This window comes from Enhydra lutris, unplaced genomic scaffold (assembly GCF_002288905.1).
Source record: "Enhydra lutris kenyoni isolate GAN:26980312 unplaced genomic scaffold, ASM228890v2 scaffoldscaffold74, whole genome shotgun sequence".
Classification (NCBI taxonomy): Eukaryota; Metazoa; Chordata; class Mammalia; order Carnivora; family Mustelidae; genus Enhydra; species Enhydra lutris.
Genome location: NW_019154158.1, coordinates 823,066 through 838,491, shown reverse-complemented (window position 1 = coordinate 838,491; position 15,426 = coordinate 823,066). Strand labels below are relative to the sequence as shown.

The 15,426-nt window shown below is 41.1% G+C and overlaps 1 protein-coding gene across 1 annotated transcript in view; it reads right to left on the bottom strand.

Annotated features, from left to right (window-relative positions):
- LOC111160217 (family with sequence similarity 19 member A2, C-C motif chemokine like) overlaps positions 1 to 13,071 on the bottom strand; it is a 477,542-nt gene extending 464,471 nt beyond the window's left edge. The window contains exon 1 of the mRNA XM_022523128.1: positions 12,642 to 13,071. The gene's annotated coding sequence lies outside the window, so the exon portion shown is untranslated. The remainder of the gene's footprint in view (positions 1 to 12,641) is intronic.
- Between the last annotated feature and the right edge of the window lie 2,355 nt (positions 13,072 to 15,426).

Below are 15,426 nucleotides of genomic sequence, written 5' to 3'. Positions count from 1 at the left end.
GGCTCGGGTCATGATCTCGGGGTCCTGGGGTCGAGCCCCACATCGGGTTCTCTGCTCAGTGGGGAGCCTGCTTCCTCCTCTCTCTGCCTGCCTCTCTGCTTACTTGTGATCTCTCTCTGTCAAATAAATAAATAAATAAAATCTTTAAAAAAAAAAAATTTAAACATTTCTTTAAAAAAAAAAAAAAGATACAAGGCAAGGAAAACCATAGCTCACCCACTCTTCCTAGAAGTACCACTAGCCTTGAACAACATGGGAGTTAGGGGTGCCAACCCCCAGCACAGCTGAAAATCTGTATATAACTTTTGACTCCCCCCAAAACTTAACTGCTATTGACCAAAAGTCTTACCTGTAACATCACAGTCAACTAGCACATTTTTCCTATGTTATATGTATTACATACTGTATTCCTACAATTAAGTAAGCTAGAGAAAAAATGTTAAGAAAAATCACAAGGAAAAGCACTTATAGCACTCTATTTATCAAAAACAGAAAAAAAAAATCCTCACACATGTAAGTGGACCCACACAGTTCAAACCCTCAAGGTGCAAGGGTTGACTGTTAACATGGACTTTGCTCCAAGGTAAAATTCACCAACAAGCTTGATTTTAATTCTACTTGTTGATTTTGAAAATCTTTCAGCACTACACCAGACCTAATTTTTCATTAATCTCATATTTGGGATTGAGGCAGGAATAAGGATAGATCTCTTTTTCAGTAAGTTCCACAGGAACCCTCACTCCATTAACCTAAAGGTTGTCCGCTATTACACAAGCATGAATGTTTGGGGACAATACAGGGAAAAACCAGATCCATTTGATTTAAAGCCTGTCTTTTGACTCCTTGAAGAGTTCCAAAAACACTTCAAAGAGTAAAGACATCATATTCAAGGGCTCTGAGAAACTTTTTAAGTATATAGCTTGTGTGTGTGTGTATGTATATACTGATATATAAAATGTAGTGCAATCTTTTAAAATAGAGGCAATGTAAAAAATTCAAATTAAAGTTTTTAATAATCTAATAAGTCGGCTTTTTTGGTTTTATAATCTACATAGGTTTCCTTAATAATTAAATATAGTGAAAGCGCTTTAATTTTGTGAAACCTTCCATGGCAGCAAGCGTTTGAAAGTTTTACTTAACGTAGAAGGATTAAAGTGAAAAAAAATCAATAAATCCTTGAATGTATACTATTCATACTAAATTGTATTTAAAATTAGAATACTATGGGCACCTGAGTGGCTCAGTTGGTTGGGCGACTGCCTTCAGCTCAGGTCATGATCCCGGAATCCAGGGATCGAGTCCCGCTTCGGGCTCCCACCTCCACGGGGAGTCTGCTTCTCCCTCTGACCTTCTCGCCTCTCATGCTCTCTCTCACTGTCTCTCTCTCAGATAAATAAAATCTTAAAAATAAATAAATAAATAAATAAATAAAATTAGAATACTAATAGTTTTCAATATCATTGAAGCCAAGAACAATGGTATCATAGTCAATAGAGTTCCTGAAGGTGATAAAAGCAAATCTGGTTCAAGATAAATTATGAAAATGGTAATTATGTAGATAAGAATAAACAGCTTTAAATTCCCTAATGAATGATGAGTCAAGTCACTGACAAGAGCAATCAAAATATACTCCATATGTGATTCACACTTGAATTTGACATTGACAAATATTTTTTAATTTATACAACAGAGGAATCACAAGCATACATAGCCTCTAAACCTCCAGGTTACAATAAATTGTGGAAAGAATGGAAATATCTGTCAACATGTTTTTGTCCTTTATGATTTGCCTAAAATGCAGGTATTTTTTAGTACTAAAGTATCTTTCAGGTTAGAGATAGAAAGCGTAGGTCAAAAAAAATGACCAATCTCTTTTTCACACACACACACTCAATTAGAATAAATGACAATTCTTCACAGAGTATTTCCTCGCACACTGAAGAAACATACAAAAAGACATTCTATCAATATTAACTATTAATCATCTTCCCATTGAATGTTAATTAAGTACCTATTATGTACTAGAGATTATGCTAAGTGCTGGGAATCAACAGAAACATGACACACATCGTTCTGCCTCACAGAGCTTACAGTCTAAGGGACTCAGTAAAATTCATATCATGACTCCACTATAAGCAAAGGTATTCTATACGATAGAAACTTCTAAGCACATAAGAGAAATTGAGTATGAAATAATAGCATTACTACTGCAAACTATATCATACAACTTGCAAGAAAATGAATTGCTTCTTTCCCTCAGACTCACATATCTAAATTTAATCTCAGTTTATAATTAATATATCAGCTTAAGAAAATTTAAGAATTTCCAGGGCATTGCTATAACTGACAACAAAGGTAGCTTTGTGGGTTAAGTGGCCAACTCTTGATTTCCACCCATGTTGATTTCCATCTCAGGGTCCTCACATCAGACTCCCCGCTCAACAGCAAGTAAGCTTGAGGATTTCTCATCCTCTGCCCCTCCCCCAACTCATGTGTTCTCTAAATAAATAAATAAATAAATCTTGAAGGGGGGAAAAAAAACTGACAACCAAATATTCTGCCCAGTAAACTGAACTTGTGACATGTCCGGGTCAGACCTCAGTAGAATAGCTGGTAGAATGAGCTAGAACACCTCTGGCATTAGTAATATCAGTTTAGGGGAAAAAAAAAATCTAAAGTCAAAGTCCCTAAATAATAAGTTACTATATCTTCAATCGTAAAGAGACCACTTTTGGAAAGTATATACTATCAGCAGAGCTAAAACAAAAAAGAGATTCACTTAAAAGTGGTATGCTCCAGGGCGCCTGGGTGGCTCAGTGGGTTAAAAGCCTCTGCCTTCGGCTCAGGTCATGATCTCGGGGTACTGGGATTGAGCCCCACATGGGGCTCTCTGCTCGGCGGGGAGCCTGCTTCCCCCTCTCTCTCTGCCTGCCTCTCTGCCTACTTGTGATCTGTCTCTGTCAAAGAAATAAATAAAATCTTAAAAAAAAAAAAGTGGTATACGCTCCATCAATACACAAAACCATCACTTTTAAGTCCATCTTCTCATCTATTCATAAAAACTACTCAAATAGAACAAAAATCTAGACATTGTGGCCAAAATTTTGACATTCAAGCCCTAAGAGTAAGTAATTGCTGTTGAAATTCCAGAAATGATTTGGAGGGCTAAAACTGACCTTGTACGCTAGAATACATCCATGTATAATACAACGCTATAGTTGAGAAATACACTTACTTCTTTAAACTATAGGAAGTAAGCCAAACTTGCCTTAGTATTTGAAAAACAGACAATTTCTGATTTATTCTTTGGGGTAAAATATAGTCTCTAAATAGAAGGCTAGTAAATAAAGCAAATGCTTATAAATTCCAAGCTCAGATTAGAAAACCTTTGAGGCAAGTGTTCTGAGTCAGTGGCCAGGTTTAGGCTGCTCACTACAGGGAGAAACCTGTCAGAGAGTAAGAGTGGGAGGCCTCCCACCTGGCTACATGCATGGAATAAAATTCAGTGGCGAAGAGCTCTCTAAAACCTTGCAATGCTAACTGTAGTCTATGGGCCAAGACCAACAGCTTCACCTAGGAGCTTGTCAGAAAGGCAGAATCTCAGCCCCCACCCCAGATGATTTGTGTGCAGTACAAGTTTAACAAGCACTGACCTAAAATAAGGCATTACAGAATTATAGAGCCTGTTCCAAATATTTGACATCAATTTGAACTTGTGCATTCTCAGCACATCCCTTAAGCCCTTCAAGACACTACCAACTTCAAGGTGAGCTCAGCATCACTGGTATGCTGAGTCAAAAAGAAGAAAGCAAACTAAACGCAGGGGTGAGAATGAACCATCCTTCATTATCATTCAGTTCCTCCTGCTGAGCCCTTAACTGGGAACAACCCTGGCTCCAAATGCAGGTGGGGTTAGAGGATTATGGGTAGAAATGACAGTAGGGCCAGCACACGATCATCTCCTTAACTAGCTGTCCTCACACATCCGTCAACAGCAGCACCTTCACGCCCCTTCTCCTGCATATGACCTACAGATATACCTGTTAGCCCACACAGTATTTCAAATTTGAATTCATTCACTTCATTTATAAATCTGGAACTTTCACATTTAAAAAATATCTGTATATCTAACTCTCTTCTACAAATCAGAAAATCTGGCAACACCAGACCCACATTCCAACATGGCAACAAATGAAGCCAAGGTTCAGCTGTCCCACTGAGATGCTGACCACAATCTTCACCACTCCCTACAGTCTCCCCAACACTGTAGCTGAGGCTGAGTGTCCATTGTCATTTGTTATCTTCCATTTGGTCTGCTTCACTCATTCACATTCCCAGCCTGACCCCTCTAGGTTTTTGAATTTCGACCCTTTATCGATCTCAAGTCATTCAATCTACCTGCATTTATTCTTTCATTTGTCATTCAGGAAAAGGAGCTATAGTTTATACCATCCTCAGTTTGATCATAGACCTTGTGAGCTGGATGTAATGAATGCATCACATTACTTAGTACCTCAACTTAAATAAATGCCCCTTAAAAAAATACATATTTTTCTACACAATTCATTCTGATTCTAACATTTTAACTATTTTATCTATTTCTTTTCAGAACGGTTATTTCACAGTTATAAGTAAGAATTAATAGAAAGAGCAGACACAGTAAAATACATTGTTGAATCATTCCTCCAGATTCATTTCAAAACCTGAATATACTGTAATGGTAAATTCTATGAGGGCAAGTACCTTTGTCTTTATTCTTTACCAACATACCCCCCAAGCACCTAGAGTGTGCTCAATACTTACTGAATGAAGGAACTTTCCCAGAATTATAAATTCTCAAAAATTCATACACAGATTTTGAATGCATGTCTTTAATTACCAACAAGTAGGGACGTCTGGGTGGCTCAGTCAGTTAAGTGTCAGCCTTCAGCTCTGGACATGATCCCAGCATCCTGGGATCAAGTCCCCTCTCTGACAAATAAATAAATAAAATCTTAAAAAAAAAAAAAAAAAAAACTACCAACAGGGGCACCTGGGTGGCTCAGTGGGTTAAGCCTCTGCCTTCAGCTCAGGTCATGATCTCAGGATCCTGGGATCAAGCCCAGCATTGGGCTCTCTGCTCGGCGGGGAGCCTGCTTCCCTCTCTCCCTCTCTCTCTCTGTCTGCCTCTCTGCCTACTTGTGATCTCTGTCAAATAAATAAATAAAATCTTTAAAAACAAAACAAAACAAAACAAAAACTACCAACAAGTATACAAAGATTATTCATTTGCTAGCCTAGATTTATTTGGGTTCATTAAAAAAAGAAATTATTTCAGTGACTGTGAAAACTGGCAGCAGAGAGAAGACCTGTAATCCTAACAAGCCTAAGACTCATGGCCTATCACAACTTGGTTTGCAGCAAAACAGCATCATGTAAACTAGGTAAAATGGCTACACTGTATTATGAGATTTCATCTGATTCAATCCTATGTACCCACATCTAGAGTCTTTGGTCATTACCATAATCATCATCATCCCAATTTTTTTTAAGATTTTATTTATTTGGCAAAGAGAGAGAGAGAGAGAGCGAGCACACATGCAGGGGGAAGGGCAGAGGGAGAGGGAGAAGCAGGCTCCTTGCTGAGCAGGGAGCCCAATGGGGATGGGTGGCCCTCACCAGGACCCTGAGATTATGACCCAAGCTGAAGGCACCCCATCATTCCAATCTGATAAAGCTGAACAGCTGTCACAGACCATTTACTGAAAAGCATTTATGGAACACTTACCAGTGTTCCAGGAACCATGTGCTAGATGTCTGACTTCCTAACTAAAAGGTATGTCCTGCAGTACTATTATATCTCCCACCCCATGATGCTTGGTAATTCTGGACATGTGGGATGGGAATTACATTTTTAATTGTCTTGCAAACTTGACTAAAAAAATACATTGCCAAGAAACTGAGTCACAGAGAAACGAAGTGATGTTCTTGTGGCTACAGGTCATTTATTATTAACTTTATTATTAATTATTTTGTAGAGCTACAGAAGCATCTCCAGAGCTCTCATCACTGCCTTACATTGGTTTTGCAATAGTCGTTTTCAAAACGTACCCACTAACCAAAAGGCAAGCCAATGAATTTTAACCACTCAACAAATGATACGATTAGCAAAGGTATCTTCAAATAGCAAAATCTAAATTTTGACCCAATTCTGGTATATTTATAAACATACCAACAATCAATCTAAAAGGAGTTTGCAATAAACCTAAATACATGTATCTTAGCAGGAAACTACTGTGATAGAACATTTCAAGAACTAAAGCTAAAAAAAAAAAAAATCGTTAGAAATTTTCCTCGAGGGGCACCTGGGTGGCTCAGTGGGTTAAGCTGCTGCCTTCGGCTCAGGTCATGATCTCAGGGTCCTGGGATCGAGTCCCGCATCGGGCTCTCTGCTCAGCAGGGAGCCTGCTTCCCCCCCCCCCCCCCCCCCCCCTCCCCCTCTGCCTGCCTCTCTGTCTACGTGAGTTCTCTCTCTGTCAAATAAATAAATAAATAAATAAATAAATAAGAAATTTTCCTCGAACTTAAAGCTGCCCCAAATGGGGCCCGTTTTATGAAGTACAAGATTGCAACGCCCTTGCATTCTCCTGTTGGCCTTTGGATTGCCTGACTGAAAGGTGAATCATCCACCTCCATTCTCATTATATACCATAAAAGAACTACAGTTAGAGCAGTTTCACTCAATTCAACTCGACTTTCTGTAGAAAACACAAATCAAAGCAGGACCCAGTCCCTGTTACTCATGTCTGATGGCCAGTCTAAGGAGGAATTTGCTACACTTGCCAGCACCAACAAATGGGAGTGTGCTACTCCCCTATAACAAGATAGAACGAAACTAAGAAGGAAATGGTCACATTAACCTGTTTTTTCCACTTCAAATACATTTGGAACTGCCCATAAACTAATGCAAATAAGAAACGTGAGTGTACAGGTTGCTTTCCTCCTATGGTCTGAATTGGCTGTGTCTGAATTCTTGATTTATCTGGGTAGTCACAAATTCACTCCATCAGTATATAAAGCTCCATTGTTCCAGCAGACAAAATTAGAGCTACAGAAGGCCTGCCCTCTGGGAGAATATATTCTAACAAAAGTCTCTGTGTTTTATTACTAGGTTGAACTTTTGTTACTAAGTTTCTTATGACTGCATACCCCTTTTCCAGTTGCCTGCTTTTGCTTACTCCTTAAGGAAAAAGACTATGAAGATAGGGAAAAGACTGGGACAAATAATCCAGCCTGATTTTCCTCACCTAGTCTTTTTCATCAGAGAGCAAGCATATTAAGGTCCTCCAATATTTAAATACAATTCTCAATGGAATATCTAAGAAGGATGTGAATGAGATAAACGGACCCAAAAATCAAATAAAACCATGGCATAGTTTCGTACATATAGTTAATAAGTCTGAAGGATCAGGTTTTTTTGGTACCAGAAAGAATCTGTCTCCTTGTGGCCCAGGCCATTCAGACTTGAAAACTTTAATTGCAAAGCACAAATACGCTTTTCCAAAAATCTTCTGTCATAGTGCTTACTACCAATACTTTCATAATTTCCTCATAGAAGCTGCATAATCCACCACAGAAAACCAAAGTGTTATGCTGTATTATTAAACTCAGCAGAAAGCTCTATATGCAGCAACAGGAGGCCATAGGCAATTAACTCTATAAATTGAAAGCTTTAAAATTTTTGCATGACCTTTAAAGGTCAACACAGTTGCCCATTCACATGCATAAAATTATAAGGGACTACTTCATAGCAAAAAAAAAAAAAAGAAGAAGAAGAAGAAAGAAAAAGAAACAAAAATATTTAGTGAAACTAACCTTGCATTCATTAAAAGCTACTGTGCACTCTCCAAGCTTTCTGTAAAGAGTTAAGTTATACGTAACACACGAAGATAAAAGAGCAAAGGAGACTTGTTGTCTGCTTGTCCCCATTTTGTCAACGTACTAAATTCAGCCCAGCGCTGTAATTGCTAAGAATGCAACATTATCACAATAACCAACCACTCTCAAGAATTTCAAAAATTTACTGTATAAAACAATATAAGTTGAATTAAATGAGTATGTTTGTGCTATGGCTAAAGGAAAGGGGGATGTACCTTTGCTAAACGCCATTCAGGGGAAATCATAAGACAATTACAGCTCCTGTGGAATAATTTGGGAAATTGAAGTGATTAAAAGGACTTCATCTAATAGAAACATAATTCTGATTCCTTAGTTATGTCTCATACCCCATATGGATCACTGTGAACAAAATGGAATATTCTCCTTGTAACTTATATATTGTTTTCACCTGAATCCAGAAGTTACCTGAAGGTCTTCTAGTTTCCAATGGCAATATCAATCAATCACCTAAATAGGTGAGAATTTCACTGATTCCAGTGACTTGCTTCCCTATCATCACAGCGCAGGATGAGCTCCAACATATACATGTGGTATACACCTTGGAAGTGGGTGGGTTTTGGAAATCTAACAAATTTCAAATATATCAAGATGTTTCTGGGAAATTTATAGATACCATTTGTAAACTGGAGTAGTATGCTCTAATGTAGTGCACGGTTTGTTTTAACTGGGGACGGCATATCTAATAAAGATGGCATACAAATATATTCAGAGTTTTAAATGTGTTGAAATTCCCAGTCATAGGGTCAATAAACACATCCCAAGCACCTCTACATGAAGGATAAAGTTGAATTTTTTTTTTTTTGCATTCGTCCCCTAACAAATAAAAGTATCTCCAGAAGAAAAACTAAAGAGAAAAATACACTATATGCAACAGTGGTTTAAACAGTAAAACTCAATCATAAACCATATGTTAAACCATAGGTACAGTTGCACTGTAAGTAAATCATGTAAAAAAGTGAAAAATGTAGACTGTTTTGAAAGTCATTCTTTCTTCTTTAACATAAAACCAATATTTTACATGGGTGCCATTAAAAGCATACATACTAATGCATATGGATATATATAGAGAGAGATAAAGATTAGGTAGATAACACAGAAATTTAGATTTAAATACTGCATTTCTTCACATTCCAACAGGTCCAACCATACCTGTTAAATTTCTGTTGAAAATAAGTAGAAAACAAGACTTGTTATAGTTCACTGGCAAGGACACCTGAATCACGTGCCAAATGAATAAATCAGACTTCTTAAAAAATGACTAAATAAAGCAGTGGTCAATGACAGCTAAAAAATAAAAATGAACTTCTTATTCTGTTTGCTGGGCCCACTGTTCCATCTCCCTTGTTTCAGACTATGCTCCAAATCTAAAGTAAAACTTCTCTCTAAAAAGACTTACGGTAACTTCCTTATAAAATTATTCCTGTTCTTCCAGTGCTCTAATTCAATATGCTTCAAGTAGTTCAAAATAAAGTTAACCAAAGAATTTTGAACAAAATGGCAAATACACCATATTATATAGCATTTAAAAAAAAAAGATCAATGGGTTGTAAGCAAGATAAATCACGTCAAATACTGTGGAAATATGGAGACCAGATATGAAGCTGATTTAGCTAGTTTGGCCTCCCTATCTAGCAGCAGCCTGTAGGAATGCATGTCTGCTCTTTGTTTTGATGGGGCATTACTAAGGACAGGTTGATAAATTGCATTTGTAGATGTCAGGTACAGATCAGAAGGGACGATGTTAGATGCTTATTTTACTTCAACTTAGGGTTTTTCACCAAGAAAACAAAACTGCATTGCACAGTCAAGTTCTTTATTTTTACTTGAATCTTCAATGAACAAAACAGCTGCAGAATAATACGACTTAATGAGGCATCCCTAATAAAATACTGGAGAAGTCAAAGCGGGGGTACTGAACTGTTTGCACTCTGTTGTTTCATCTTCTCAAACCTATTAGAAGTAGCTGATGACACTCTGGAACACTCCTAGTTTGGGACATACATCAGACAGGCAAATGGTCATCAGTTTGCAGTCGCAGCTGAACTTCGGCAGAATCTGACAATACCTTTTACTACAGCCCACAATAATGCCTGGAAAATGCTGCAAAGGCCCATCTTATCCTACACGTATAGGTTAATCCATACTGGCAATTATAGTAAATCAACCCTAAAATGCACTTTCAGCATTTCAATATTCAAAAACGTCTTGTCAAAGGATCATCATTAAAATGAGATATTGAAGAGATTAGATCCAGGACCACTAAAACTTTTTAATAATATACAAAATAATTTTTATAAAATCTTTTATTACCCCCTAAGTTTCATCCCTATAAATTTAAAAAAAAAAAAAATGTGGCCATGTCTAAAAACAGATCTTTTTACAGCTGTGTCATCACATTTTATAACTTGGTGGTTAGTAAATACTCTATTGTGTTCTCTAAGCAGTATGTACCTTTTTGGTCACAGATCCATGGGCATTTCCATAAATCTTCATTTTCCATGTATCATTGTTAAAATGGCCAACATTTTTCAGATTCAGAAATCACACATACTTAGAAACCTTAGATTCCCCTTTGGCACAACTTGTAGCATTATAGGTGTTGGCTTTAATATCAAGGTTTTTGGTTCCTCTTAAAGAGGCATCATCATAGCATTATGTATAAATATGTAAGTTCAAATATTCTCAACTACACAAGTTTCTTAAAGGGCAAGAAACAACTCAAGATTTTAGTCTCCAAAAATGCCTAACGTTAATAAAACAACTCACTAAAACTGTGTTCTTCCTCGTAAGAGTCACTGTGCCTAAGCATTCAGTTGGTAGTAGCTCTGCTCTCATTGCATTATACCTATAAATATTGTAATCCAGTTTTTTCACCAAAAATTAAGAAAATAAGAATAAAATCAGCTCTTCAATGGCTACTGGTGGCTTTAAAACTTAAGGCTCTAAAATGGTCAAAATGCAAACAATGGACTCAGGATGAGATCCAGAACAGATAAAGTAGGAAAAGAGAAAAACGCATCTGATTGTTTTTAAGGATGCTGGGCACCAAATTTGAAACTGTAAAAGATTCACCAGTCCAAGAATACATGTGCTAACATGGAAAGGCTGGAATAAATACAAATAATCTTCTTGCTGTTTTTTTAAGGGCTTTAGAGGTGTTTCCAATCTCCTTTGCTAGTTATTGCCATTTAGCACCTTTACACAGAAATCTTAAATTACTCATTTGTCTTAAGTTACATTGCCTAGTAGAGCAGTATTAAAGTGTTAATTGATAACAGTCTGATAACTGATGTCTCAAACAATCTAGTTGGGAAGACAGGAACCAGATAATTATCATCCAGTCAATAATCACTGGAATTCATCCTGTCCTGAGGGAAGGACCCTTCTGCACTAACTGCTATGGGGGTACTTTTCAAGCGAAGGCTGTATTGGGGGGGGGGGGTTGTTTTTTCAAAAATGATTTTTGCAAAATCCAAGATGGGATTTAACACTCACCAAACGGACAGTCTTGTTCTTTTCTGTCTTATTGCCACAAGCCAAAGTCAAGCCAACTCACGGGGAAGAGAGGCTCGCTAGCCACTATAGGAAGTACACATCTGATTCCAAACGCTGGAGGCGGTTAACACTCGGTCAGGAAGTGGAATACTGAATAGGAAAGCATCGCGTCTACCCGGGGGCTCAGCAAGCTCCCACAGCCCCTCCTTTTCAAGTAGAGACTAGATAGCTCAGTCTGCAGTTCTAGGAGAAATACGGCGACGGATATCAAACTTTCCTTTGCAAAGGCCGTTTCTGGAAATAACATGTTCCCCACTGGCAAGTGCAGATCAGTAGCCTAAAGAGAACAGCTCTTGGTAGGAACCTGGCCTTTTGGAATAGAAGGGGAGAAGGGACAGCAAAGCCGTGGGGCAGATAAGCCGTGTACCCTTAACAAGATTTGGGAGGAAAATATTAGGAAAGAAAGAAAGAAAAAAAAAAAAAAAAACCCCACCATTCGTTTCTCCAAGCTGTCCTTCTCCTGAACGTTGTTCGTAAAATGATCCTTTTCCTAAAGCTCTCCTGGAGAATCCCTCACTAAAGCTTTATTTCATTCCGTCATGAGGTGTCCGTTCCCAAATCGAAGTAAATCTTTAAATAAATGAGGCTCCGGAACTTACCGTGATGATTCTTCATGAACATAGTTAGAGGTGGGGAAATGAACAGCCTCTCTGAAACGCCCACCCTCTGCAGACAGGCCCAAGAATTAACTAATCAGAAGTGGACAGAAAGTGGGGATTCCAGAAAGGCGACCTGACACATCCCAGTGATCCTCTCTTGAACGCGACCCCCAACTCATCAGGAGTCCAAAATGGTTACCAAGCGGGATTGGGTCGGTTGGGGAACGGAATGAAAACCCACTGCAACCCTCGCCCGGGTCGCTCGCTGTGCTGGGAGAAATGGGGCAGGGAGGGAGGGCACCGCTCCCGGAGCCTCCTCGGCGTGCTTGATCCCCTCTCCGCGTCCCTCTACCCCCGCCCCTACCCCGACCGCCCGCGAGGGAGAAGCCGGGCGCCCAGCCAGCACCTGCTCTCACCTCGCGCCTTCCCGGGGCGGGCCCCCTACCGCCCCCGACCCCCGAGGAGGGGAGGGCTTCGGCGTCGCGGGTCCTCCAGCTGCCGCGGGGTCCCCAGCGCCCGCGCGGGGCGGGAGACGCGGCTCGCACCTACCTGCAGCCCGGCTTCCTGGTGGCGGCAACACCTAGCGATGGTCCTGCAGCTTCCGCGGGCCGGCGCCGACCTTATCGCGCTTGCATCGCTTCCGAGATGCCAATCCGCCGTCGCCGTTCTGGGGCATAGGGAACCCAAGTCTGGCGGTGTGTGCTCGTGGAGGGCGTGTGAGTGGGGCCCTGAGCGCGCGTGTGTGTGCGCGCGCGTGTTTCCTCCTCCGATCGCAAAGAGGGTTCAGGAATCTCTTGACATCCAAACTGGAGTCCCCTGAGAGCGGGTGCAAGGCGGAGCGCCCGAGCCTCGGCTCTCTTTCCCCACTCTCTATTCCACGGTGTCAAAGTAATCAAAAGATGTGTTCACCGAGGCAAAGCCGAAGTCCCGCAGCCCTGGCCTGCGCCCGCGGTCGCCCGCGGTCCTCGTCGGAGGCGCGGGGCGCGCTCGGCTCCCCCGACTGCGAGAATCGAGGCGGTCTTGCAGCAATTACCTGCCCTACTCCATATCTGATTTGTTTGCTTTGAACGCCGAGTCAAGACTTTTCCTCTCGCCTCACGTCGTCTCCCCCTCTCACGCACACACACACATCCTCCGGCCCCCTCTCCCGCCCTCCCTTTGGCTCTCTGGGGAAAGGCAATTGGACGGAACGATTCACCTTCAGGAAAGCAGTCTCTGCCCCGTACTTCTCGCGTTCCCCGGCTCTCCCAGGTCCCAGGTCTCCAAGGTGGAGGACTCGCAGGGGAGGTTCGGGGCAGCAAGGAGGGGAGGCTCTGCGCTCGGCGGTCCTCCGCCCTCAAGACGTCAGCTTCCTCGGATCAGGTGCCCCTTGTTCCCGCTTTTAGCACCTCGGTCCCAGCTGCTGCCCTTTCGGAGACTTGGCGCCCGGTCCACTTAGCAGCAACCCCTAGCCAGCTGCAGCCCCTCAATCCCGCCTCGAAGTGCTTTGGGCAGAGCCCCACGCAGCCCAGCCGCTGGCCCCCTAGGCATCGTGGGCTGGAAGAAAGGGAAATCCGCCGCTGTCCCCTGTCCCCAGACGCTGCCACCGTCACCACCGAGAAGGTGCGAGTTCCAAAATCAAACACAAGCGAGCAGGTGTTGCCTGTCTCACTTCGCTAAAGGCGGGAGGAAAAGAGAGAAGGGGCGGAGGAGGGGGCCCAGGAATGAAATCCGGATGACCAGAAGGAAAAAAAAAAAAAAAAAGAAAAAAAAAAGTAGTGGGTTTAGTAATCCAAACCTCCTCTCCGCCTCTCACCCCAGGCGCTGCACTAGCAAAAGACACCGGTGGTGTCTTTTAGAAAGTCACCGTAAAGGGCAGAACCCCCTGTTCCGCCCAGACCCTTTATTCCAACGAGCCGGGCTGTCCCGGGAGCACGGAGTGAGGGCCTCCTTGTATAATGCAAGGAGCACGCAGGGAGAAAATAGGTCCCGACACTCCAGGGTGAGTGAAGCAGTAAAATGGGATAGCAGAACCCGGTTACGTCGCCTCCCTCCGTCTCTCCCAACAGCCTGTTCTCGGATGCTGCTAAGAGCAAACTGCGGTCCTGCAGAAAAAGGAAGAGACAGTAAAAGATGAGAGGGCGGCAATCGGTGTAAAAGCTGGACTATGTCTCCCTCTAGAGGGAGAATCGTGTTAGAGAACTTCACTGGAGGTAAGTAGGACTCCAGTTTCTCCACAAAGAAAAAGAAACCGGTATCTGGTTTCGGAAGAATTTTGCATTTTTACAAATTCCAACCTCTAATGGATTTAGAGAGAGAATTTGCAGAGCCGCCCTATGCAAGCAGAGTCCTTACTAAAGGAACGTCCTGATATTTACAGAAATTTAACAGCGAAGACCCTGGAAGTTCATGTCCTTACAGGTTTGGTCAAATTGGGTGTTGGTTTAAGCTGTATGCATATGAACTCAAAGGAAGGGTCTTATTAGGCTCACTTTGATCAAGTTTGGTCATGAGCAGAACCTTAATCTAATGATTAGAACACTGTTTTTAAAAGCATAAGTAGTGATAACAGATTTAAGGGGAAAAAAATCTGAAGCGAAAAAATAGGATGCTAATCTGTGAAATCTTACAAGTCCCTTACAAACCAAGGATATCTCAAAGATTTTGTTTTGGAGCCAATAGGTATACCTCTTATTCAACGGACTGGTAATTTCCAAGGTGACTAAATTCCTTCCAGCTCTAAAGGTTTGTGCTTTTATAGCTCCAATTCACTGAAACCTTTGACAAACTAGGTATCACATGCTCCCTCCACCAGCTATAAAATCAAAGTAACAGTAGTCACCATATATACAAACAAATATGGAATATATGTTTTATATGTTATCTTAACATGCTTTGAAATGCCAACATATTTTATATCTAAAAGGCATCAAGTAATTTAGGTCAGCGTGTCCCAGATTTTATAATGTTTTGTTACTTTGCTGAAGTTCAAGAGAGGTCCCATTAGTAACTTTAATATTTAGATCTTGTGAACTTACCATTTGAAAGTTTGCTTTCAAGACGTTTCTGTATGTTTGAATTATAAAATATATACTAACATTATGATTAAATTCCTTCCCATTCACCATTCACTCTGAATTTTTGGAGTAATTCTATTTTAACTTGAAAAATCTAACTTAGTGTAAGCTTAAGAAAGAGAAGAGGGGCGCCTGGGTGGCTCAGTTGGTTAAGCGACTGCCTTCAGCTCAGGTCATGATCCTGGAGTCCCGGGATCGAGTCCCGCATCAGGCTCCCAGCTCCACGGGGAGTCTGCTTCTCCCTCTGACCTTCTCCTCGCTCATGCTCTCTCTCACAG